The 27,097-nt window shown below is 41.3% G+C and overlaps 1 protein-coding gene across 4 annotated transcripts in view; it reads right to left on the bottom strand.

The window, feature by feature from the left end:
* PTPRT (protein tyrosine phosphatase receptor type T) overlaps positions 1 to 27,097 on the bottom strand; it is a 699,175-nt gene that overhangs the window by 664,986 nt on the left and 7,092 nt on the right. The gene's annotated exons all lie outside the window — the stretch shown is intronic.

Below are 27,097 nucleotides of genomic sequence, written 5' to 3'. Positions count from 1 at the left end.
ATGGGACAGGCAAACTAATTTTGATATAAGAGGACTAGAACAAACTGCAAAACTAAACCAAAACACCAAAAACATTCAGCTGTTCACATACAATTTCAGTTAGCTGCATTTGCCCTAACAACTTCCTGTCCTCTTCCATCTTGCTCCACTTCCAGCTGGAAATGGAAATGTCACAATATTGGACTTGATCTTGCTTCTGCTTAAGTCAACTACAAAATTCTCAGACTTAGTGGCAGGATGATGACAGCCTATGAAAATAGCCTCTCTCTCATGTAGTATCTCTAGCCTGACAAGAAGCACCATGTATCACAAACATCAGGAGAAAGTCTCTTCTTATGGAATTTTGCAGACATCAGAGCCCAAGTAGCCCTGATAAGCATCCAACACATAAGGTGCTTGTCTGCGTTCAACTGCCAATGCTTCTGAGATGGCCCCGGCCCCAGCACCAGCTGATATGCTTTTTTTTCCCTCTCTCTCTCTTTCTCCATTTCACTGTCATGCTCTGGCATTCCTGGTTCCTATGTGATATCTTGCAAGCCAAGTACACAATGGAGATTGAGGACACTTCATTTTTTTGATTGATTAAGATCACTGGTTTTATTATCTCTTGTGTAGACAGCTTATTTTGCATGACTCTGATATTCATTTGCATGCTTCACAGCCTCCTCCTTCAGAGGAGATTCATGCCACAGTTTGTTGATTTACTGTTTGCCTTTGATTGAGGCAAAGGACATTTCACGTTACTTTATTATCTAATGTGCATAAGCAGAGCATCTCTCAACTGCTGTGTCCATATTCTTCTTCTTAAACAAACAATCAGTGCTTTGCCTCTGCCTGGATCAGAATTGTCTACAGTTATTGATCTCTTCACATTTCTTGTTCTGTTGACCAGGTTGTCTGTGGCGCCATAAACTGTCCCTCAGGGCAAAAGATGTGCAGATTATGTTAGTTTACCGTAGTTAACATAGAAACTACAATATAAACAGTCAGAACAATCAGAGCTAGCCTACCTGAATCCCATTTGTGCCTCAGCTGTATACATGCATACAGCTGAACCACTTCTAGCAGCGCCATCCCCGCCTTATTTTTGGCCAGTGTACTGTAGGTTAAAAGATTTCACCAGACTTTACATAGCTACCTTTCAACTCTATCCTATAACCCCCCCCCCCCCCCCCAAAGACTAGTTAGACTGTAAAATCCAGGATCCTAAGCAGAACATGTGGGGAGGAAGGATGCTTCCTCCTACTTTCATAAAGCTCTGTCCACCTCCCAATGTCTTATGAACCATCTTCATCCACAAACCTAGCAAAGCTCCTTTCTGAACCCAAATAAGGCCATTCCCCATGACCTAGAAGAGATCTTTCAATGGGTTTATTTATATATAAATATGTAAACAGTGTACATCACCCCCCCCCCCCCCATCAATTATATTCTGTATAGGTTCTTATAATGCCCTGCTTGCATCACCGTAGTGTCTGAATACCCTCCAATAGTGCATTAAGTGATGTGACTAATGTCTTATGCAAGATTTGTTCTCTCTCAGCTTCTCCCCAAGGAGAGAATTGTGCATGCAGCAGTGTGTTCTGTTTTGTTAGGGTTTCATTTGGGGGATTTTTTTTAAGGATGTTTATATTAGAGAAGGTAGGTTGAATAAGCCTGCCTTGCACTTGCAGCAGAAGATAGTTAGGTCTGTGTTGTTCCTGTGGGAGTTTGTTCCACAGTCCTATGACCAACCCCACCCTCCCCTATCTACCCATGAGAAATCTCCCTCCCTGCACAGATGAGCTTTACCCAGAAATGCTGCCCTGCTCTTTCAAGAAGCAAGACAGCAAGTGAGATTGGAACTCCAATCTCTGGGTACAAGGTTCTAGAGGACAGATTGACTTCTCTGATTATATCAAGATCTCACTTTAAAAAAAAAAATGGTGACAAGTACTCTCAGCCCTGTCAATTTTCAGACTGCAGCCTGAGAAAAATCTTCCCTTTTAAAGCAATATGTTTTTACTGGATTTAACTGCAGCCTGATTCTATTAGGTGCTGAGCACCTCCTGGGAAATCTTGGGTATTTCCAAAACTCTCATGGAAGTCAATCCAAGGGTACAAGTCAGTAGAAGTTGAGGGTACATGGCACCCCGAAGGATAGGGCCTTCAGGGAAGTAGTACAATTTTAAGGCTTTTTGAAAAGGTCACTTGATAAAGAAATAAACCCCAGTAACATTTTATACAAAAGGAGGTGGCCACTAGTTCCTACCAAACTGAAATGAAATTAGGTAACCACATCACAAACCAGGAGCACTCGTCACACTGTTGCTCTGAAAACTTACAGGAAGCAATTATCACTTACGATACTTCCTGCTATTTCTGCACCCTGGTGAGCCTGGCACACTGAAGATAAGTGTACAGCCAGTCTTTGACCCAGCCCAAGGACCTTACAATCTAAGTTGTGAAATATACCGACAGTGCCCCAGAAGGTACAATACAAGAGAGTGTGAACCTCTAAAAGAAGTAGATTTCAGAAGCAGAGAGAGTTGGGGACATATCCTCACCTCTTTCATTGTTTTGTAGGAGTCCAGCTGGGGCAGAGAGAACATTTTGCTTTTTTCCTATTAAGATAGATCTCTGTGAGATTGCTGGGTATGACTGGGGCTGCAAATCTTTTCATGAAAAGGATAAAATCCTTTCACTAAAATCTTACTAATTTTAAAAAGAAGAACAGGAGTACTTGTGGCACCTTAGAGACTAACAAATTTATTAGAGCATAAGCTTTCGTGGACTACAGCCCACTTCTTCGGATGCATATAGAATGGAACATATAATGAGGAGATATATATACACACATACAGAGAGCATAAACAGGTGGGAGTTGTCTTACCAACTCTGAGAGGCCAATTAATTAAGAGAAAAAAAAAAAAAAAAACTTTTGAAGTGATAATCAAGCTAGCCGAGTACAGACAGTGTGATAAGAAGTGTGAGAGTACTTACAAGGGGAGATAGAGTCAACGTTTGTAATGGCTCAGCCATTCCCAGTCCTTATTCAAACCGGAGTTGATTGTGTCTAGTTTGCATATCAATTCTAGCTCTGCAGTCTCTCTTTGGAGTCTGTTTTTGAAGTTTTTCTGTTGTAATATAGCCACCCGCAGGTCTGTCACTGAATGACCAGACAGGTTAAAGTGTTCTCCCACTGGTTTTTGAGTATTTGGATTCCTGATGTCAGATTTGTGTCCATTAATTCTTTTGCGTAGAGACTGTCCGGTTTGGCCAATGTACATGGCAGAGGGGCATTGCTGGCACATGATGGCATATATCACATTGGTAGATGTGCAGGTGAACGAGCCCCTGATGGTATGGCTGATGTTTGAATAAGGACTGGGAATGGCTGAGCCATTACAAACGTTGACTCTATCTCCCCTTGTAAGTACTAACCAAAGGACTGAGGACCTTCCAATGCTTTGGAAGCAACCAGAGACTTAACAAGCCAGCAATGTATTCCATCACTGCTACAAGCCTGATCCAAGAACTTTGCACGTTTTGTATGCATTTGATTCCTTAACCAATTGTAACTCTCACTTTTTTTTCTTTTTAAATGAACTGTTAGATTTTAGATACTAAATGTTTGGCAACAGCATGATTATTGTGTAAGATCTAAGTTATATATTGACCTGGGTATGTGGCTGGTCCTTTGGAATCAGAAGAAACTTTTGTTTGATTAAATTGGTTTTAAATAGCCACTTATTAAATCTAGTGTCTGGGTGTTGAATCCAGGACTGGAATACCTAAGGAGGCTGCATTTCTGACTTCTTGTTAGCCAATGTGGTGAGAAAGAAGTTTACTTTTGCTGGATTGGTATATCTCATGGAAGAATAACCACCAGCTTTGAGGTGCGTCTGCCCTATTTCCCAGCAGCTTGTCCTGAATTTGGTATTCTCAGTTGTGACCCACAGAGGCACGGTGACAACTGCTCAAAGCAAATAACCGATGCCCAGAAGGGGATGAAGTGTGGTACCCTCAGACTACTGGATTTAAAGCTGTGTTTATGCTAGAGAATGGAAGCACTGGGATTAGCAGCAGTGAAAGTACCAACAGTGCTGTGTCTCCCCACTAAGCCACGGTGTTTGGGCTGTAATTTTCACTACACCTATTCTTGTGCTGTACTCCAAGGCAGACATACAGAAATGCTTTCTCCATTCTGAAGTATGTAGACACAACTGTTCATCCCATGTCTGGGAGAACAATTGTGTCCCTCCAGGCCATGGTCTTGTCCTGGACTGAAAAGCAATTCTCCACTTGGTGATCATCATCCTCAGGAACTGCACAGTAGTAGCTACTCCAGAGGTACAAACTGAGAAGTCCACTGTGGGCAAAATAGCTGTGGGGTAGTAGAAGCATCTTGAGCACTTGCATCGTTTAAAAAAAACAAGAAATCCTGGAGCTCACTTGTATCCATTGACTACTAAAAGATATTTTCCACTGGCTACTGCATGCTTCTTTTAATCTTGGCCCTATTTTCTAAGGGGGAAGACTGATAATCTGCAAGCAGAAGCAACGATAATATACCATCTAGCAAATAAGAGAAAAAGAGTCACTTGATTCAAGTAATGATTTTGTACAGCTCCACAGATTGGAAAACCCAGTTCAAGCTCTCAATGACTTGTGACAGCATGCCCTTCCAAAACATGATGTGTACCTAGGCATACCTCCACTGCCCCCTAAACCCAGAAGAAGACAACTGCAGCTAAATGGAAACCTGTTGAGGGAGGCAGTGCCTGCTTGGGTCCTGGCTGCTTAGTTCCCATTCCCTTTTGTGGTATTTTATATTAAGATCACCTAGAGCAGTGGTTCTCAAAGTCAGTCCGCCGCTTATTCAGGGAAAGCCCCTGGTGGGCCAGCCGGTTTGTTTACCTGCTGCGTCCGCAGGTTCGGCCGATCGCAGCTCCCACTGGCCACGGTTTGCCGCTCCAGGCCAATGGGGGCTGCGGGAAGGGCGGCCAGCACATCCCTCAACTCATGCCACTTCCCACAGCCCCCATTGGCTTGAAGCGGCAAACCACGGCCAGTGGGATCCGCGATCGGCCGAATCTGTGGACGCGGCAGATAAACAAACTGGCCCGGTCCGCCCGGTAGCTTTCCCTGAACAAGTGGCAGACTGGCTTTGAGAACCACTGACCTAGAGTTCCTCAGGACACACATGACCCACAAGCCCCAGAGCAACCCCAAATTTCTCATATTCATTCTAGGGAAATTCTTAACATTGGGAGAAGACTGTTTGTAGCTGCCAACATACGGCCTTTATGTCTGTGTTATTTCATTGTGATTACGCTTGTCCTGACAGATCTTCCATGTTGGAGTCTCTCTTTTGCTTTCTGGTACCAGAGCAGCTGCTATTTCTGGACCTTTGGGCCCAGCATAATTTACATCATTGTCATTTGTAAACATTTGTAAAGTGCCCAGAGACATGGTGATGGGCTCCACATAAAGTAGATCTAGCATCCTCAGAATCAGTAAGGCAAGTTATTACCCGACATTAATTCTTTATTTAAATTGGATATATACAAACATGCACAAATACATACCCACATTAACCAACTGCTGAATCTGTGTTGCTATGGGCTTGTCTACACTACCGCTTAGGTCGATGTAATTTACGATGCTCAGGGGTGTGAAAAAACACCCTGGATGATATAAGTTACATCTACTTAAAGCACTGTTTACATCACGCTCTCTCACGGACATAATCACTCCTCCTCAACAAGAGGCGGAAGTTATGTCAACGGGAAAGTGGTCTCCTGTCGACATGGCACGTCTTCATTAGACACACTACATGTAGCACAGTAGTAAAGACAAGCCCCAATAGTCAATATACAGCAATATTCTATACAGCATGGCCTAGGGTATCCTAATAACACAGGGGACGTGTTCTGATAATTCTATTGAAAACTTTATCAGTTAATAGACATTGAGAGCCTGACTGTACCTTGCAGACGCTGGCCTGTATTTCAGGACAGGCAAAAATGTAATACCCTTAGGGAAGCCATGAGAAGGGTTGTGCCTCAGAGAGGCAAGAAACCATCATGGAGCTCCCAGACAGACAAGAGGAGCATTCATGCACCACCATCCCTTTAGTAGTATTGGCTCTCTTCTCCATGTTCACAACTGCTTTGTGATGATTTACACTCAAGGAGGCACTAGAATAGAGTAGTCCATGTGCTCAGCAGCCCATGGGGTCTGTGATTTTGCCAGACCTTGAGTATTATAGGGGTTACAAATGGAAAGGAAGGCTCCTTTTGTCTCCCTCCCTCCCTCTCCACACACACAGCTTGACCATCACACAGCTGGGAAGCCCAATACTGGTCCTGAAGGGTTGACACTGTTTTGGATATGGAGCTTCACGTAGCAGAGGTTGGATATACACATACATGCACCTCACTGCTCTGGAATTCAGTCTGTGTCATCACCACCAGAACCAACACCCAGCAATTTGGGGGAGAGAAAGGGTTAAGGATTTTTATCGTGGTCAATTTAGGGCTTATTTATGAGGTAGATAAATATCATGTTAAGGTTTGGGCAGTCAGAACAATTCACAACTCATGTAGTATATTATATAATTTTAAAAGTGGTAAAATGCCTACAGCCTTGGATAGACACTTTAACGGAGCCAAATAAACAAAGTCACTGTGAGGCCCACTACAGTCCAAGTCTGGCAGCCTGTAGAACACATCTGTTTCATCTAGTTTAGAGTTGAATAGGGTCATAGCTAAGTGGGTGTTTGTTATTGCTCACTTGTGGGGATGGAAGCAGTGCAGGATAATCAGTTCTTTGCCATAGTAATTAGCAAGAGATATTGACAGTTTTTCATTTTTGCAATGAATATGAATATAGCCTAAATAGGATTATCGTGGCTGCCAAATAAACCTCAGATCCTTCAAATACTTAAGCACATGCATAACTTTACAATCAGCAGAAGACACACTGACACCCATGAAACTGCTCTTAAGGTTAGAGTTAAGCATATGCTTAAATCTTTGCAGAATCAGGGCCTAAATCAGTATATATTACAGACACGTTGTAGAAACACCCACACTTTAATCCATACCCTCTTGTCAAAATCCAAAACACTTAAATTGGTATTTAATATACAAAAAGTATTACAAAATGAATTGAAAAGCACAGTTGGATGCATTTAGGGTGCTTGGTTGAAAAAACAATCACAGCCTCTCTCACAACACACATGTGGAAGAACAAATCTTTATTTTTCTTAGAAAGCCGATAATCCAACAGATGAAAAATAAAAACCAAATATTGACAGAGCATGAGGAATCACAATCAACACACTACAAGGCATCCCTTGCTGGGAATTGAACTGGGAACCTTTACATTGAGAAGCACATGGGCTGCCTGTTGAACTGTTAATAACAATTCCAGCTGATGACAGAAGACCCTGAAAGAGTGATGGGTTAAAAAAAAAAAAAAGTGCTAGGACTCATCTATGTTAACCAAAGCTGCAAATGGTGTAGTAGCATCCTCACTGGTTGTTCTCATGCAAGTCAACAGAGCTTTGGATCAAACCCTTGAACATCCCAGCAACTAAAAAGGTAAGACCTTTAAATGAGTCAAACTGAGACAGGCCAGCACTTCCTATGACACTAGCTGACCCTACCCAAAATTTCACTTGTGTTTTATTTTCAAACAATACCAAAAGGGCAAGATAGGCCAAGGCAGATTTCAGTTTAATTAATCCACTTTAAATGAATGCTCTAGCCAAGTGTCCCAACCTCCTTAAATAATTACCTTGCCCAAAATGACTCTCTGGTCTATTTCATTAAATTATCATCTCTCCACAGCCTCTCTCTTAAGCACAGTAATTTACCTTTAATAATTAATAATAAAGGAATTCAAAATGCAGTCATTGAGCTTACTTAAGAGGTCTTTAATCAATTAAAAAACTCCATTAGAACTAAAATGACCTCTTAAGAACTCCCAGGGGCTTCATTGTCTTCCCTCCCTTTCACCCCCATTCAACACAACAATCAGTTCTGCATTATACTATGTACACACACAAAATCACAGTTTTGCTTTCTCTTTCCTAAATTAACAAAGACAAAGGGGATTTTTTTTAATTGAAAAGCCAAAGAAAATAAATACAGTTGGTTCTGGGGATCCTGAACAGTCCAAGCATTTTAAATTTCATTACATTAAAATAAAATGAAAACTTGGTTCAAATCACTTCTGGCTTTTGGGAAAGGAGGGGAATGAGAGAGATGAAGCACAGAATTGGCTACAGGGTGTTTCTTTTAATTGTGGCCTTGTTTTCTGAGCAGGGGGATCGATAATTTTTATGTAGGAGCTCATTAGTGTGGAATACTATCCTCAAGCAACAAAAAGAAACTAAAAGTCACTACTTTTGATTTTCTACACAGAATTTGAAAAAATTTCTTTTTGGGTAAGAGATAAGAATGCATGAGGGGGATGAGAGATGTCTCAGGAAACAACCCAAAATTCACAACCAAGTTGTTTTTAAAGCCCAGTTTGTGTCCAGTTCAGTCTGCCCACCCCCAAACCCACTGAGGAATCTGAAAAATAGGGTGCTGCTCTTTATTATTATTTATTATTATTATGGGGCTACCTCCCCCATTCCAAGGGCACACTTTCAAAATGTCATTTTATCTGCACCTGCCATACTTACAAACATGTCTGTTTGCTTATGCAAATACATCCATTCAGCATGCATAAAGCAGTTAACTGCAACACCACACAGCTTAAAATCTGCATGCCCAGTTACCCATTTTCAGGCTTTGGACATGCAGTAGATGCCCTTGAAAATATTGGGGACAAAATTAATGAGTGCTTTTGAAAATGTAGCCCTAGAAATCTAATGCCTTAGCTGCATGTGAAAATTGTACCAATTTAACTCAATTGGTGTAGACACTCATATAGTTAAATCAGTGCAAGCCCTTCTGTGGACATTCTGATTTGAATTCCTTATCAAGTTAAGCTAACCTGAGATAAGTAGAGCTGTGCAGAGGACAGAAGTTCCCTTTTGCAAAGGATTTTGAAATCTCAAAATCTGGCTTTGTTCCAAATCAGAACAAAACCCAAAAATTTCAAAATCCCGTGCAAAGGGAAATTCTGGAAAAGAAAAATTGTTTTGGGTCAATCAAGCCATTTCATTTTGACAAAATAGTTTCATTTTCATTTTAACTTTTTATTTTCTATTGTATTATTGTAGATAAACATAATACAAAAGTAATTTCAAAGTTAAAAAGCTCAAACTTTTTGGAACAAGACATTTCAAGGAGATGCTTCAAGATCACTGGAATGCCTCTCCTCCCTCCCACCTCCCATTTTCTTCCAATATGAAATTCCAGCGAAATCAATTTGATTTCACTAAGCTTTGCAATTGACAGAATATGGTTCAGCCAACATTTCTTCAACTGGCTCTAGATACAAGTCACTCCAACTAAAATGATCGTGTGCACACAAGATTGTTGCAGCAATTTATATCAATTTCTAAAGAGATTTAGGGTATGTCTACACTGCCCCTGAGTTCAGACTACTGTATGAACAGGACTACCCTGTTAGAAGAGCACTATGTTAATGCAAACTAGGAATTTTTTAGTTTGCACCCGCAGCATCCAGAGGGAGAAGTTACAGCGCAGTACTTTGGTGCGCACTTCTATTCATACCCCCATAGTCTGAACTGCAGGGAATGTACATGAGCCCCTAATTAATATCAAGAAAGGGGCATTACCAGAGATCAGGGGTCATTAAACAATGTACTGTATCTCTGGGCTTCTTATTAAAAAGAGTGGCAAAAAGAATTTAAAGGGATTTTACAACTGGAATCTCAGACACACTGACCTATAAGCAAATAAGATATAGCCCATTATAATAACCTGGTATCACACCGCTACATAATTCTTACAGAATTTGGCTTTCAAGAATGCTGCCATAGTAAGACTGCAACACCTTGTGTGAATAAAACACAAGATAGACTTTCCTCTACCTTATGCAACAACCACAGGAAATACACCTAACAGAAGGAGGAAAAGACAAAAAAAAAGTCTGTGGTACCTCCCTCTTTTATAAGCTGGTGAATTAGCTACCACCATACTTTGGAAAGATATCCCTTGGAGGTGGTGCTGTATAAAGAATTTTAAGGCCTGGGCTTCACTAGCAGAGGGGTTCAAACTAAGATAAGCAACTTCAGCTATGCTATTCTCATAGCTGAAGTCGAAGTATCTTAGTTCAACTTATCTGGCTGTCCTCACGGCAGCGAGTCGATCGCTGCAGCTCCCCTGTTGACTCCGCTTACTCCTCCTGCCGAGGTGGAGTATGGGCGTCGATTCAGGGATCAATTTATCGTGTCTAGACGCGATAAAACGATCCCCGATACATCGAACACTACCCGCCAATCCAGGTCGACAGGGGTAGTATAGACGTACCCTGTCCCTACTTATGGCAAAACTCCTATTGACCACAATGGGGTCAAAATTTCACCCCAGGTGTATTCTTTGCACTGACTCTCTACCTCTATTCTGCTCAAATCAGGAGACACCTCAAATTTATGTTTGGACTGGATGCAAGACATGCACTATCCTCCTCCTAATAGAATAGTAATCACAACTCATGTCCCTTCCTAGTAACAACCAGAATCACATAGTAAAATGGCAAGACCACAAATAAATAGCTCTCCAGTTCTCAATTATCCAATCCAGTGCATCCAATACATTTAGTTTCCCTCTGGCTTTTTCCCCGTCTCTCTCATTTTTACAACCTTTCCTGTTTCCCTGCTACCTCCTCCCTCTCCACCAACCACCAGATTTAAGGATTCGCTGCAGTGGCTTTACAGATAAATTCAGTCTCAGTCCATTTATCAACGAGGACGATGTCTGCCCACCCAAACACGCCACTCGGACAGGAGGTGCAAAACCAGGGCAGCTTTCAAAACTCATTTAGGGAAAAGTGAGATGCTCAGCACAGCAGTTTTCAACTGAGAAAAAGCATTTCCTTTAAAGTCTGTACAAGTGCTGCTTGCAGCACTAAATCTTTGAAGGAGGAGGTCTTAAATTAGCTATGGAGCAGCAAGTCACCAAGCAGCACCATTAACTAATGCTGGTCCCAGCCCTCTTCCAATTTCTTAGGGATATAAAGTCCCTTCCTTTCCTAAACCCTTGTTGTTTCGAACATGGCCCTTTATGAAAACACACAGCCCAGAGTGTACGGCAGTGGTTTCAAACCTTTGGGACGGACTGGTGGGTCAGTATCTCCCCATCTTATGCCCCAATTCAGCTGCTGCCATCGTTATTTTCTTGTTCATTTACTCTCTCCTGTGCTTTTCTACCTCTGCTCAGCTTTTCAACTGCCTTTCTTTTCTCAATTTCCTCTTTCTAATATTTAATCCTTTGTTTTGTGGTTGCCCCATCCATTTTCCCTATGCAGGAAGAAGCTACAAACCACTCACCATTGGTGGCTGCATGGAGAAGCAAACACATGCTCTTCCAGGTGAGCAGAGGGCCATGAAAGAAAACTGAAGCAGCTTGGGCCTGTGGGTTGCTACCTGATCCTGCGGCCCTGTACACATGAAATACTTCCGTGGCCAACTTCATTAGGGGCTCCAATGTAATCAGGGACAGAAGGTGGATAGTGTTTAAAGAGCCACCTCCTGCTTTACTCCTGGTCCAAGATCATATACTTGCACTGAAGAGAGGCAGACATAGGGCCATGCAATGTTCTCTTCTGCTTTGTGCTTCCCCTAGACTAATCTGGAGCTTCCCCAGTTTGGGAAATACCGATAAGATAAGAGGTTTTCTGATTCTGCGAGTGATAGAAAGGGGAGAGCATTACAAATAGAGAGTATCCAACATCTGGGCTAGAGCTGGGTGCAAGCTGTGACATGGTGATCACAAACGTTTATTCAAATTTCAAACTCCTGTTGGTTTTGACCATGTCCAGACCTACTTCTACTAGCTGGCTTACAGCAAGTTTTAGCTTGCATAAGTGTTTTCAGAATGGCTATTATTTCTATAAGTATCCATATTCACAGGTGAACAAGGGTATTTGCCCACAAGTAAGAGCTTTAATAGTTCTTAGTCATCCGATTAGAGAGCAGAAACAATAGCATGTGACTAAGGTAACTACAGCACCCCAAAGGATCAGAATTAACTGCTTGCCAACAACCCACAGGCTGAAATTTGTTTGCATAAACTCTTTGGTGAACAATTACAAATAGAAATTATTTTGTAAAAAATATTAAAAAGTCTGCTTGGAGATGAATAGTGAACAGAAAACAAGGCAAAACTCATTGCATAAATTATTGATAGTGACTAGTTTGCTTAGCTCTGGTTTGAAGATGCTTCAAACTTGGGTGAGGAACAAAGCTTGTGATGTTGTGCTAAATCCTTCCCGAGTACTGGAAGCAGGTTAGCCAGGGTCCTTGATCACATATAGGGAAAAGTGACAAAGCAAACACCTTAAGAACACTCATAAATGTGTGGTAGGCTCCAGGGGTGAAGGAGTAGCACCGTAGCTAGAATATTCCGTGAGAAAATTTCTTAAGGGTTTCTTGCACCTTCCTCTAAAGCAGTGTTTCTCAATGACCTGTCCATATCCCTGAGATTTCCCTGACACAGTGTAGGAAGGAAGCAAGGCGGTCCCAGGTATCAAAAAAGGTTGAGAAACACTGCTCTAAAGCATCCGATACTGGCCACTTTCACAGGCAGGATTTTGGACTAGATGGATCGCTGATGTGATATTATATGACAGCTTCTATATATTCAGACCTACACAGAGGAACCCAACCCCACTCGTCAACAAAAGAGAAGAATCACTGGTACAGATCCTACCGCTTGCCACAGTAGCAGCAGCGAAGTTAGGCCGATGCCTGGCCGGTCTTCAAATAGTTTCCCTTCCCACTGTTCAATGTGCATAGCAAAAGCATCACTAAATGTGTTCTGTGCAGACCACTGCTCGCAAGCAGTCACAGGATTGTAGTTTAGCAAATCAAAATTTAATAAACTAGTATCAAGCAGGGGACGCAGACGAGAGATAGAAGATACCGCAGATGTTTAATTGAAACCAGCTTTATTCTCTGAAAGGCAATATGTCATAGAAACAAAGTACTGGGAACCAGAAGTACAAACGAAGCCACACATGACTAGAACAAGGTGCAGTCAAATGCAACTATATGGAAGCTGGATCTGGGATGAGGAGAGATGAAAGAACATGCTCCTCTTCCCCTTTAAAAGATCCTCCACTGCCTCTAGGTCATGAGCAAACAAAATAAAAAACAAAAAGGCAAACCGCAGCAATACTGTAGCAAAACCTTTTTTCTACAATTTTTCCCTTGTATGTAGCAAATAACCTCCCCTGCCTCGTAGAAGCACTTGCAATAAGAGAGTGTGGTGAAGAAGCTGAACGGCAGCCAACACTCAGTAATTCAACATTCCATAAACCAGCTGAGATCGTTGATTAAATTTTTCTGTTTGCAGAATTTCCACATATGTATCCGCAATGGCGTTTCACCAACAAAAGCCACCTGGACACTAAGCTCTAGATTGGTAAAAGAGTTGAGCATCCACAACTGAGTAAGATTTTCAAAAACTCAACTCTTCTGAAAATCTTTCCCAGACTGGGGGTGCCCAGCTTTCTTATGCTCAAATAAATTTGTTAGTCTCTAAGGTGCCACAAATACTCCTGTTCTTTTTGCCAGACTCCAACGAGAAACTGCTGAACTTCAATTGATATGCAAACTAGATACAATCAATTTAGGCTTGAATAGAGACTGGGAATGGCTGAGCCATTTCAAACATTGAATCTATCTCCCCATGTAAGTATTCTCACACTTCTTATCAAACAGTCTGTACTGGGCTATCTTGATTATCACTTCAGAAGTTTTTTCTCTTACTTAATTGGCCCCTCAGAGTTGGTAAGACAACTCCCACCTTTTCATGCTCTCTCTCTGTGTATATAACTCTCCTCAATATATATGTTCCATTCTATGCATCCGAAGAAGTGGGCTGTGGCCCACGAAAGCTTATGCTCGAATAAATTTGTTAGTCTCTAAGGTGCCACGAGTACTCCTGTTCTTTTTGCGGATACAGACTAACACGGCTGCTACTCTGAAACCAGCTCTCTTGAAAGTCTGTCCTATGGTCTCTAAACTAACATTGACTAGAAATGTCAGCATTTCAGTAATAAATGTTTTTCCTTCCTGTTTATTTCCACCACCACCAAAAAACTGAATGTATTTTTCCTGAGATGTTAACATAATCCCCACAGACACACTGAATATTACCTTTCTGTGCCAAGCGGACAGCACTGAGACAGTAAATCAGTTTGAGCTAATAGAATATGCCAACTTGCTCAGCAAAGCCAAATATTTGACAAAACACATTGAAATCTAGCAAGACACGAAACATCTGGGAATTAGTGTCCTGCACATCGACGGTCTCCAACTACAATCCAGGAGAAAAAATTATATTTTATATTGACTAAATATACATGATCAATCAATCTACAGGAGAAAAAAAAAGTTGTGTGTGTGTGTATATATATATATATATATAAAAAACATAAATATTCTATTACCAATAACCCTGAGAGAAATAGCTATCTTTACAAGTGTTAGCTATCTGTACTAATAGAAAGTGGAAAGTACTAGCCAACTTTAATTATAGGCATCTCTATCGCACCACATAAAATATAGATGATGGAAATATAGAGATAACAGGAGCCACCTAGTCATTTGGGGGAGGAGGGGAAAGGAGGCAGCTCAGATGTCAGACTAACACTTCATTTATTCAGAGAGTTGAAGGGGAGTGTCTCTGAATAAAGTGGTAGATGGTGAAGCACATAAATTTCTGTTTATTTTGTGACAAAATAGAGAAGAATAACCTTGGTCCATTATAAGCGCCCCCAATGTCCGGAAGAAATGCATTAACCTTTTTCTCGGCTGCAGCGTAGAAGTATGTTAGGCACAAATTAAAGGCATGGTCTCACCTCAAAATCCATTCTCAACAGCCTTTCAAAACTTCCATTTACCAGCATTCGTGTGCTTGCAATCAAAGCATCCTTCTTAAAAGGACATCTTGCAAACCTATTGAAAGTCAAAATCTGCCCTGCCTACACACATCTGCTGCCTGCTATACATCATCCTTAGGATGAGATGGGCTCCAGCACCTACCCAAACTGTGTCCCCAGCACGGGCATATATCTATGTTGCAAAATCAGCATGAGCCTGTACTCAACCTGTTCCTGCAGACAGTGGTCGCCATATACAGCCCAGACCCACCGAGCGAATTACAGTTCTGCACCAAGGGAGGGAGGGAATGCATCTAAAACAACACACTCAGTTCAGGGTCCTATGCATAAGAACTCAGTCTAACATTGTTAGAGGAAATGCAAGAATCCCCTCTTGGGGATGGGAGAGCTTCATTTCCTTCAGTCCCCCTCCTCCACTTTCCCACTCAAAACACTCTTGTGCTCAACTCCCCCACCCCATAAAGTTCCCTCAGTGCAGCTCCTGTGCTCAACCCCCTCTTTAACAGGTTTCCACTACGCCCCACTCCATGAATCTTCCTGTGAAGTTCCCACTGCTCCCCCAGTGGCTCCCAATGTGGCTATTGCTGTTCTCCTCCCTTCCATCTTCCACTTGTCTGAAGGTCAAGAGCTGACAGACATCATTGCCACTCTGACCTCAGATGCTTTGGCCTTCTGAGGGCCACAGAGACAAGGGGGAGCCATGTGTGCATGCACTATTGGTATGTTCCTAAAGTAAGCTCTGTAAACACACAGACCACCCTCAAATTCCAGGACCAGCCCCAAACATCCCTCCCAGTTCTCTGTAGGTTTATAGATAACATCTTTGGGGCAGACAACTTCCAGCCCATGCTAGCACCAAGACAGAATTACAGGACCTTCATGCTTCAACATATAAGTTGATCACCAGCTGAGATGAGGGGGGAAAATCCACATCACCACAAAATATAGCACAATTAGGTTCATTATGTGGGTCTCATGAGCCAAATTTTCTATTAGTGTCAATTGATTCAGCACCATTGATTTCACTGGATCTGTGCCCACGGACATCAGCAGAGACCCTGTAACTTCTTCTAAAGAACCGGCATTTACTGCTGTTAAAGAATAAAAACAAGTCCCAACAATGTATATCCTGTTTACAAAAGGCTAAACCAAGGTGCAAAAAGATTTACTTGCTGAAGGCAATGAGACTGGCAGAAACCTGGGCTTCCAATTCCCAGTGCCCTGATCTAAACATTGCTTACCTATATGCAACTGTGGTTTGCTTCACAGAGTGTGGAAACTCCTTTAAACAGGAAGTATTATGAAGAAGCATGCTTCTCACCCAGTTTGTATATGCCATGTTTAATAGGCTGCTTTTTCAAAACCTAAAAAGTCAGCTAAAAAAGACCAGGTTTCATTTTCACCCGTGAGATTACAAAACCCAAGCACTATAAGTCAGAGAAATCTTTGATCCTCCTAAGTAAACTGGAAACACAGAGAAGGATGTAATAGACTTAATTCTGAAAGACTAATTAATGGTGAAGTACTGTAAAGTGAAACTTGGGAAAAGCGAGGTGGGGGGGAATCTTGATTCATGTTCATCTGGAATGTATTACTTTTTAATCGTTGTCCCCCATGTAATTACGTATATTATAGATAATGTGCTTGAACTTGATTAGTTGTGATATATAATATTGGTGTAAACACTACCTTCTTCCCCCAGGATCTCTTTGGAATTAAGGCAATTTGTCTAAAAGAGAGAGGTGTTCATGGTGCACAATATTTTAATACAGCAGAAGCAAGTCAATATTTATTCTCTGTTAAAATTAAACATAAAGGTATTCACAATGAGACTAAAAGGGGGGGAGGGTCAAGGTCAAGCACCCTATAAACACCCCAAATTTCACCTATCCTAATTTGCATTTCCCCACGCTATTCCATTCCTTCGTCTCTCGAGGCCACAGAGTAAACTGCTAGTACCTCTCAGTCACCACCATTCTCTGTTCCAATCCTGGGCCTCCAGAATGGAAAGACAATCGAGCATATAGGAATGGATGTTGTTGCATTGTCATTGTTCTGATGTGGGCAAATCTCCAGAACACCACACCCTTTTTCCTCTGTTGTGACCTAAATCCTAGTTGAATCCAGATCTGCAGAGGTGAGACTGCATTAACCCACTTGAGTCCGTTAGTATGTCTACACCACAACACACCTGGTAGCTGGCCTGTGCTAGCTGACCCAGGCTCATGGAGGCTCAGTCTACAAGGCTATAAAATTGCAGTATAGACATTCAGACTCAAGCTGGAGCCTGGGCTCTGGGACACTCCCACCTGGCAGCAGCGGTGCAAGGAAGCTGGTACGGTCAGGTACTCCATACCATTAAAGACATTTATTGCCGGTACACCATGCCAAAGAGACACATTTTTCAAGAATTAATTGCAAAACCCTGCGCAAATACAAATTTATACCTGCGGCTGCAGATATCCGTGGAGAGAAATCAGTATCCACTGAACCTCAGGGCTCTCCCGGGAACCGCAGTGGGGAAAGGAACAAAGCATGGGGCCGCTGCTCCCAGGACCAGCGCCCCATGCAGGCAGCTCCTCTGACACAGCTGTACCACCCCCAGCCCCGCCCCCCAGCCCTTTCACGCAGCTGCGTCTCCTGTCTGGAGTCTGTACAGCCCCACCGGAGGACAGGGAACCTTTTTTGCGAACATTCCCAGAACAATTTTTTGAGGGGAGGTGGGGGCGGGGGCACGGTACTGTACCGTACCGGTAAGAGTTAAAATCTACTTGCACCACTGCCTGGCAGGGTCCCAGAGCCCAGGCTTCTACCCACGCCTGAACATCTACACTGCAATTTTAAAGCCTCACAGCCTGAGTCAGCTGACACAGGCCAGCTACAGGTGTTTTAGTGCAGTGTAGACATACCCTTAGTGATCTACTCCATTGCAAGCATCAGACAAGCTACCAACATTACTGGCCCACATCTTCACTAGAGCATTCTCTAACTTGTAACAAAACTTCCCAAAACTCCAAGAAGCAACTGTGGCAGCTAAGGTCCAACAAGGAGTAGTGAAGCAGCGTAAGAGCTGCTACAGCAATTCTACGACATCCGAGGCTCCCCCTACACTGGAATGATCCTCCCATGGCTAGTCATGCCAGCTTTAATGCCACTTGGAACTGATAGTGTGGCACAAAGGAGGTACAACACAGCCCAGCATCTGAACAAATATGATTTTAGTGAAGGTGTCACTAGAAATTCTCTTTCCCATGAGCAATAGATCTTGATGAAGAAAAAAAAAAAAGTTAGACAAATGCTTTAATTGTTGAATTGAGATCCATTCTACTCTTCCCTCCCCGAACCCACTATTGTTGCAGCAAATAGGAGAATTTGAAGGGATACTTAAAAAAATTCAACAACCTTTATGGCCCTAGGACATGGACTGATTTGCATATTTAGTAGGTACATTTGATAAGAGTACCAGGCACACCCCACTGCTGCTATAACACAGCTCATTTCTAGAGCATAACATGGTAGCAATCAACAGGCATTACACTAACACACTGGACACGGGAGGAAGGAATGGATATTACATATTGGTCGTAAAAGAGAATAAAATAAGAGAACAAAGGAAATAGATTGGGAGCCTGAGGATATAAAAAGAAAGAACAAGTTTGGAAAGAACTCATTATTTGTACTCCTTACTGTGGCAATAATTTAAATGCTCAAAACAATAACAGAAAAGGAATAGAATTAGAGTTAATTTTCTGAAGACCTGAGTCCCCTTGAATTAGTTGATGAAACAACACAATCCGTTTTCTTGCCTCTTTTTTGTTCTTTAATGGGATTTGAATAATCAATTACTCAATTTAATTGCAGTAGCCCTGGTTTCTCCCTACAGCTTTCTACAATTGCAGCGAAGGTGAACAAAACACAGGATGACATTAATTGCATGCAAGATGTTGGCAAAGGGTATAAAACGGTCACGCCATGAGGTGTCATGTAGAAAATTCTTAGTTAAAAGAGAACAAACAGGATCTTTCTGTATCATATTATAAATATATTTATAAATAAATAAAAACACAAAAAACACTACGTTAAAAGAAAGTTAAGGCTGCAGAGTTGAGCACGCTAAAATTAGGAAATGCCAGAATTAAGATTGTGTATGTCATCTTAATTAAACCACCCGTCCCACCCCCACCACGTGTGTAGGCATCAATACAGTACTTAATTATATGCTCACTTGCTAGTTTTTTCCACAGGAGCCCTGCTCAGTGTACAGGATGGACTGTTCTCATTGAAAAAGCAGCTATTCAATATCCTATTTTATCCTCATTGTTTAATGTGGGATTCTATGCCTTATATACTGCAAACCCTGCTCTGAGGACAGAATAATTCGTTTCCTCCTGGGTTTATCTTGGGTGCTTGCTTCACAGGCATTAACTAATTTATTTGCAGGACACTCCTCCGAGGAGAGGGGCATTACCATCCCCATTTTACAGACTGGGAACTGAGGCACAAAGAGACGAAAGTCAAAACTGTCCACTAATTTTGGACCCCCAATTTGAGGTACCTCGGTTTCCTCAGAGTACTTTGCATTATAATAGCATTTATATGTTGAAATCCAGCTCCCACTGACTTCACTTACAGCTGTGAGTGCTCATCACTTCTGCAAACCAGCTCCCAAGGTATCAAACCAGGCACTCAGAAAATGAGGAACGCACCATTAGTGACCACCCATGGAAAGTTTAGTTTAAGTGACTTGCCAGGCATCACACAAGGACTCTCCATTCTCTTCCTGCCATCATCGCCACATTCACTACACAGCTTCCAAGTTTTGCAACAAATGAAATGGGTCTTACAGACAATAGCCTCCTTCACTACACAACCCTGATTCATCTCTACAGTAGGTCCATCCAATGCACTGAATGAAGCAGGGGGCTTGTGGGAAAAAATACTATGTACTCATATAATTAAGAGGATATTGTAATAATGCATATGCACAAGGGGGCTGAATTAAGGGTGTACATGTTCTCTTAACATAGTCTGTGTATGTAGGATACATATTGCATGAGTGGATAAACAAAGGAAATTGTTGCCCTGATGCAAAATCTACTGATGTCAAAGGACACACTCCCACTGTCCCCTCTGTGGACTTCAGATCAGGTGAATTAAAAACAGTTGAAATGACAGCAGTAAGGTATAGTTCACCATCATATTTGTTGTATGCTATTTTGTTTTCTTGCTGCTCCTAATCCCCCTTAATCATAAGAATGACACTGAAGAGTTCTTCATTAAATTTGCCTTCTCTATTCATGGTTCACCCATGCTGGTTTGTTATTGCAGGGTTATTATTAAGAAGGCAGGGATGCTTTTATATTTATATTTTGTTTTGCTTTTTTAATAAGAAGGGTGAGTGGCTGTTATTTTGGGGGGCCAACATATGAAGAATGACATAGATAGAGCATGCAAACATATGACTAAAAGACAGGTTAGCATTGGGGCCTGCTAGTATTATTGGAGATGCATAAGGTTAGAAACAAAGACCCATTAGATATTTCAGCCCAATTCCCCAATAAGTGCAGAATTGTTCCCTGTATGACATATTCTACTCTTTCAAGCACTCTGAAGTTAAATGGCCCAAGCAATGGGGTTGCCACCACATCAGCCTTATCCACCTCAATGTCAAGATTTTTCTGATGCTCAGCCTAAATTTTCCCTTGTTTAATGTTATCCCATCACTCTGTATGCCTACTAAATAATTCCTCTCTCTCTCTTTGGTGTTCAGATCTTTCAAATATTTGTCAAGTTATCCACCCTCCATCCCACCCTCAGCTATTACTTAGCCAGGTTAAACATAGTTAGCTCTTTTAAGCTTTCCTCACAAGTCTAGCCCCCTGATCATTTTGACATACTCAGAGCTTCTAATTTGTCAATTTCACTATGGTAACGTGGTTCCCAGTGCTGAAGGCAATGTTTTCAGGTGCAGTGACACAACCACCATGTAGAGGACGACTATTTTTCCCTCTTGGGTATGCAGCTTAAAACTGTATAGGCTGCTTTTTGCATAGGACCTGGACCTATTTGCTGCAACAATAGCCGAGCGGGGGGGGGGAGGGAGTAGAATGGATCTGAATTCAACAATTAAATCATTTGTCTGTAACTTTTTTTATTGAATTGCATAGTCAGGTCTAAATTGCTGTGCACTCTCACATCAAGTCCCAGCACTAACACCTTTCAGGTTCCCACCCACACATTGAATACAAGTGTGTGTTTATTTCCCATGGATATATTACAATAGCTTTCCTTTTCCCCAGCTGGAGTTAATTTAGTTATTTTCTGCCTACGATTCTAACCTCTCTAGGCACCTTGTTATTATTTCTCCATCCTCATCAGTGTTTGCAACCCTCCCAATTAGGTATCTGGCAAAATTCATGAAATATGCTGTTTATTTTTTCCAAAGCATTAACAAAGATGATACATAGGAGCTGGACCTATGTGTATTCCTTGCAGCATTCCGATAGACAGCTTCACACAATTGAAAATATTATGGGGGAAAGAATCAAATTCTTCACTAAAATCCAAATACACCTACTGTGCTCCCTTTGTCCACTTTTTTTTTTTTTTTTTTTTGGTAAAAGGTACAATCAGGCTTGCCTTGCAAGATTTATTCAAAACCCACACTGCTTATTGCTAAAACTCTCAAGGGGTTCAATCTTGCAAGGTGTCAAGTACCCGAAACTTATATTGAAGTCAGTGAGAGCCGAGCTGAGAGTCAGCGTCTCACAGCAGAACTCGGTACCTTGCACAATAAAGCAATTAATGTTTTTTTCCTCTCAGTACTTATTCTGCTAAGGATAGAAGTTAGCTTTATGGGATGTTAATTGCCAGCATCAATCTTCTTTCATTTTTGAAAATTGGTACCATGTTTGCTTTTCTCCAGTCTTTCAGTGCCTCTCATCAGCACAGACAGCATCTGACTTATGTAAACCTCAAAAAAAAGTGGGCGATCTTGTTTAGATGCTGACAAACCTCCAAATAGCATCAATACTGTGTCCCATAGTATTGTTTGTAAGCATGCATCTAAACATTTTGTATATTTGCTAGAACTGCATCAATGAACAAGAACATAACAATGGCCATGCTGGGTCAGACCAATTGTTCATCTAGCCCAGTACCCATTGTTCACACTTGTAGTTCTACTAAATGTGCACATAATTCCAGACTAGGAATATTACTACACACATAAAACATATGTAAATATGCTATATTAAAAAAACCAACACATTCTTTTAGGAGGGATATTTTTTGCTTTGTAAGTTCATTTAAGGGCAATTAATTATGCAGAGTATTTCCCTCTCCCCTCCGTAAGGTCTTATTTTCTCAGGCTCTTGGGTTAATCTGTGTCAGTAGGGCCAGCATGTTTCCTTATTTGTGACCTTACAACCCCTTTGCTGATTTCCACCATGTGCTGACCTCTGCTAATATGCACAGTGACCCCCAGATATGAATGCCATCTGAGTCCTTGCAAGGAGTTTAGGAGAGACAGTTGTTAATAGACACAGAAATCACAGAATCCAAACCAGAGTGTTCAAAACCTGAACCAGTAAGAAGGAAAAATCCAGTCAACAAGCTGACAGAGTGGCATTAAGGAGTCAGACTGACCAGGAAAAAATAATAAAACAAAACGGTACATTTGCTTTAAAGAGACATTTTCAGCTTAAAATCAGGTGTTGTAAAACACAAAGTTCTATTTTATGTATGTTACTTGTAAGACCTTATTTTCTAAATAATCTAAAATCCAATCTACTTGTCATCATTTATGCACTTAGATTACTCTTAGCATCTCTTTCAGCTTGGACTCTAAGACTTGGACTGTCATTTTCTAAGACAGTGCCTAGCCCAATAGGGCTCCAACATAATTACATATAAAAATATTAAATAATAATTGCACAATTTATAATCAGTTTCAAGTTCCCCTTATGGGACTAAATCCTGCAGAGTTTAGTAGTGGTGACCCCAAGACGGTTCCATAGAAAGTTAGTAAGTTTCTGTAGTAGAAACAACATGCAAAGAAATGTCATTTGTGTAAGTTCTTGAGCCAGCACAGGGTTTCATAGCAGGATGAAATTGCTTAATAAGTTCTATAAGTATGCTTGGAAGGATTCGATTTTTGTTGGTAAATGATGATTTCACCATTCATACATAACCCAAAGAAAAATATTTCTTGTGATAATCATCAAAATTTACAGCTAGGCAAAGTAAGAAAAAATGCTGCTTGAGAATGGATTAGAGTTTGATTTAAGGATATTTACCTTGTAGATTTTGACATATGATATTGACAATTTGTGTCTTAACAATTATGAAGGCTTAACTTTTTTAATCTCAACATATACGGTAATTAAATAATTATCTGACCCCCATAATTTCCCACAACTGTGAAAATGTAAATAAAAATTAAAAAATATTTAACGATAAACATTGATATTATCCATCAAAATTATAAAAAATACAAATCAAATTCTGCCAAGACTTGCTACAGGCTAGCTTAAAATAAAACCTATTGGAAAGCTTATCTTTTCCTACTGGATTCTACAAGGTCTTTTTTTCCCATAAGGAGCAGATTCTTAGTGCTGTAATGTTTTGATTTTAGTCATTGCAGGGGAAATGTCAGTGAAAAGAAAACTATTTCATTACTGGAAATATTTCTATTGGTCTTAGGTTTTATAAAAGCTTGTTTTCACAAAAGTTTAACGTTGGGTCCATTTTAACTAGGAAGCATCCAAGCAGACAGCATCTCTGGCAATAACTCGGGGTGTGTGTGTGTGTGTGTGTGTGTGTGTGTGTGTGTGTGTGTGTGTGTGTGTCATATGCAATGTGTCTGGATTTCTGGCAAGCAAAACAACTATTGCTGTCTGTTTACCTTCTGTGCTTTCACAAGCTGGACCCAAGCAATGGGCTTAGAGCTGCTTCAGCAGCATCCATTCCCCCTAAAGGGAATGAGTCAGTGCTGGCAACAAGCAGTCAGGACATAGAGGCAGAGGGCAAAAAACTAGAAGTCACTGACCAATGGGTGTTTCTGATCAGAATATTATGCCTTGTTTAGCCAAGGCCTGAAGGGAACAAAAGTGTCTGTCTCAAACTTAATATTTTGCTTTTTTGCAGGGGCTGGGGTTAGAGAGAAGGAAAAAAGGAGTCCCCTTCAGCACAGTGACAGGTAGAGTGCCTTCTAGATGTTTAATTTTATTGGGCTGCCATCCAATGCTATATGCTCACACCTGGGCTGCATGGCATTGACCTCAGAGAATAGAACAGAAAGATCCATTGAGGTTTTCAATTCTGCTACTATTACAATGACCTACTTGGGTACAGAAAGGAACTGGATAATACCAAATTTCAAAGAGTGCAAATACTGAATCAACTCCTTGCTGTTTACATGCTCCTGCTTAATCATTACTGGAAAATAAAGATCACGCAACTACAGAGTAAATATAGGAGTATTAACAGAGCTGAGCAAACACCAAAACAAAAACAAGCAGCAAATTCGCTTTGGCTGTGTTCGAGATGCTCTTTTCTTCGCTTGTCATGAATATTCTAGCAAACAAGTTCGCTGGCAGCCCTTTTTTAGCAAATAATGAAGGCTGTTCATGCAAAGTGAATTATGAATCTGTAAACACGAATATTCATAGTGCAAACCTGATTCCAAGAGATAAGCTCATCCAGTTAGAGAGCAGAAATAGTATGATGTGACCTGTATATACAAAGTTATCACCACAGCTTGACTTTCAGCCTACAGGTCAAAAAATTATTCAAAGTTGTCATTTATCAAGTAATTTTGGATAGCAGATAAGCTAGAAGCAGAGGCAGAAGTCAGTCTCAAAATCCCTGGACCCCAGGAACAGTATCCAATTCATTTTTTGCAGTTTGAACCCTGAACATTATTTTCTGTCTGTTCTGACTCCCCTTGAAGGCCAAGACTATAGCAGGGTTCAAAAAAGAACTTGATACGTTTATGGTGGATAGGTCCATCAATGGCTATTAGGCAGGATGGGCAGGGATGCAAAATCATGCTCTGAAGTGTAGCCTTTGTTTGTCAGAAGCTGCAAATGGGCGACAGGGGATGGATCACTTGATGATTCTTGTTCTGTTCATTCCCTCTGGGGCATCTGGCATTGGCCACTGTCAAGACAGGATACAGGGCTAGATGGACCATTGGTCTAACCCAGTATGACCATTCCTCCCTCAGTCTCTCTGCTGCTAGCCTCATCCTCCCTGCCTTCTATGCTCCTTTCCAGCCCACCACCTTCAGTATCCTTTGCTCCTTCCATTTTCCTATTAGTTATCTCCTCAATGCACCTCCCTTATTGCTTTGCTTGAGATGCCTTTTAGACTGCAAAGCTTTCAATCAGCATTCAATTGCCACATTGATGGCATTGGTTGTGCGGAAGCACTTAACAGGGGAAAATGTGTGATGGTAGGAGTCTCTGGGAAAATAGAGTCAAGAATCAAGACCTGATTACAGATCCTACAAACCAACCACCTAGCTTTACCATGCCACCTAAGATACAGATCACAGCCAACCAAATCAGAACTTCACCTGGGCATTCTAATTACCTACTGCACAAATGGAAAATGAAAGACAGGCTGATATGTCAATGAAGATAGCCGAACCAGAGTACTGCAGCCATCCAAGATCTTTCTTCAGAGGGACGGCTTTGATTCATTCCATGTCTCCGGAAGCCATAGAGTGGACGACAAACCTGTATATTGACCTTTATAGTGGCTTTTCAAGTTGCCATGTGGAAGAAGATGGAGATTGCTTTTCTGGTACGTTGCTCCTTCCTCTTCTGCATTTTGTCTCTGATGTATGTTTAGGTCATACACAATTCAAGGCAGAGACTAGGTCTTCTTACATGTTTGTGCAGCCCCTAACACAATGGGGCCCCAGCAATGACTCTGGGGTAATTAAATAAATACGGATAACTACATTCTGTTTGTGACTAATTCATGCACAGAAAAAGAGGAGATATATACCAAATAAGTTATTTGCTATGCATGTTCACTCAGCTCTTGCTGTAAAAAGAGAGGAACGATCACATGGTACTGTCATTATTTTGTGACAGTGTATCACGTTCTAGGACCTGGGGGAGGGGGGAGATACTAGGCTGGTCTGTTGACTCAGCCTGTCAAGCAAAGCAGGTAGGTCTCATTAGATCCAACCATAGATTTGTATGGCTCTCCAAATCAAAGGAGGCTAGTGAATAAGTCAGGAAGTCTTTCATGCAAAACCTAAAAATAGCCAGTTGAAGGTAATGTTTGTGCTCCATTGTTCTTAAGCAACAAAATAAAACCCACAGCAAGGAAACTTTTGGGCACTAACTTATTGTGGATGGGGTGGGGATATGCATGTACACATGCTGTGTTGAGAGGAAGGTAACAACTCCACTTGCTAGATTAGATGGTATCTGAATGTGCTAACCACAGAACATATTTTAGGCTTTAGTGATGGTTGTATACCTTGATTCAAAGTAAGAAGCAAGTGATTTTTTTGAATCACAGATGTGTCAGGTGTACATGACACTCTATCAGTGGGCCTCCAAAACAACTTTGAAAGTAATAATTACTCCTATCAAAGCATTTAATTCACATCAAACCATATTGGAAACACAAAATAAACTCTATGCTGTTACCAAGTAAGTGGGTGAATGTTGACAGAAAATCCGTGTCCTGAAGAAATGAAGTGTCATGGAGAACAGTTTCCCATCTGGCTAATGGGAACGTTCTCTTTGCTCACATAGTAAATGCTGCTGTGATTCCAATCCAACGTATGTCTACGGGATGTCAGTTTCTTCAATCCCTTCTCCTCTTGCCTCCACTAGGTGACTCAACCATTCACACGCTCCCTATGAGAACTCACCCCTTTCATCGTTTCCTTTAAGAAAAAAAACGTTAACGCCACCGCTTTGACTAATAAGAGACAACCCTGAACATGAATGTGCAAAATATAGTTGCCCCGTTTGCACATCTGTGGGTCTTCTGCTGGCATTACCAGAGCGCCTGGCTTTAATTCTGGTGAATT

Source organism: Malaclemys terrapin, chromosome 12 (genome assembly GCF_027887155.1).
Source record: "Malaclemys terrapin pileata isolate rMalTer1 chromosome 12, rMalTer1.hap1, whole genome shotgun sequence".
NCBI lineage: Eukaryota > Metazoa > Chordata > Testudines > Emydidae > Malaclemys > Malaclemys terrapin.
This window is presented reverse-complemented; position numbering and strand designations above follow the sequence as displayed.